We start from the raw sequence: 1,069 nt of genomic DNA, 5'->3' as shown, positions 1-1,069 counted from the left end.
GAGAGAGAGAGAGAGAATGAGAGGGTGGGGGGTAGACAAAGACAGGGACAGGGATATGTAAGGAGGGGAGAAGATAAGAGAAATAGAGACACGAAGAGAGAGAGAGAACACAAAATGGGAAAGAGAGATAAATAAGTGTGAGAAAAATTAGAAACATCAAAAATGAGAGAAAAAGAATTCAAGGGGACTGGGTAGGAGAACAAGAGGACAACTAGTAAGAGGAGGAGTGTGACATACCGAGAGAAGAGTAGTGAGTGAGGGAAATAAATGAGAGAGAGAGAGAGAGAGAGAGAGAGAAGGAGAAAGGTTCACTTACTTTAATTTTCCCTTCCCCGATACCAACCCAGGTACATGTATGTGCTGTGGCCAGGCGAGTGGCCTTGAGGAGAGCAGACATATTGTGGGTTTTGAGTGTGTCTGCTGCAATCTAATACTAATTGTATCGATGTCGTCATAAAGTGCGTAGCTCTGATAGTGCGCGGCTTTAATAGTTTTTTCTCTCTCGAAAGTGCGCGGCTCTGATAGTTTCCCGTTCAAATATTGTGGAAAAATCTCAAATTATTATCTAAAAAATGTCCATACGACACGCTGACAATAAATCTTACGGAAATCTTGCTAATGTGGCCAGTTCAAGTTATAAATAGTTGTCTAACCTGTACTGCCCCAGCCTCTTTGAAATATTTAAACTCTTTTAGGGGGTAACGGACATTATAATTATTATCAATGCCAAAGGCAATACTGCGTCACATTTTGAACCACCGTACGCAAATCCTTAAATGCTACTAATTTGTATCGATGTCATAATATGCATGTTGTTGTCGGCTTTTCTAAACTTCCGATTTAAAAAAAGAAAAGAAATAAAACCAGACAAAAACATGTTTGAAGAACGAAGGTAATCCTTTTTTTCTCATTACCCCCAGAACAACGCGCCTTCAAGTATAACAGCATATAATGACCAGTGACCAGAATGTAGACGATCACGCTTTTGTGTGGATATGTGAAGGTCTTATCTTAATGGTGTACACAAAGATAAGAACTCCGAAAGCGTGCTTATATATATATATACATA

This window comes from Aplysia californica, unplaced genomic scaffold (assembly GCF_000002075.1).
Source record: "Aplysia californica isolate F4 #8 unplaced genomic scaffold, AplCal3.0 scaffold00609, whole genome shotgun sequence".
In the NCBI taxonomy this organism is placed as follows: domain Eukaryota; kingdom Metazoa; phylum Mollusca; class Gastropoda; order Aplysiida; family Aplysiidae; genus Aplysia; species Aplysia californica.
This window is presented reverse-complemented; position numbering follows the sequence as displayed.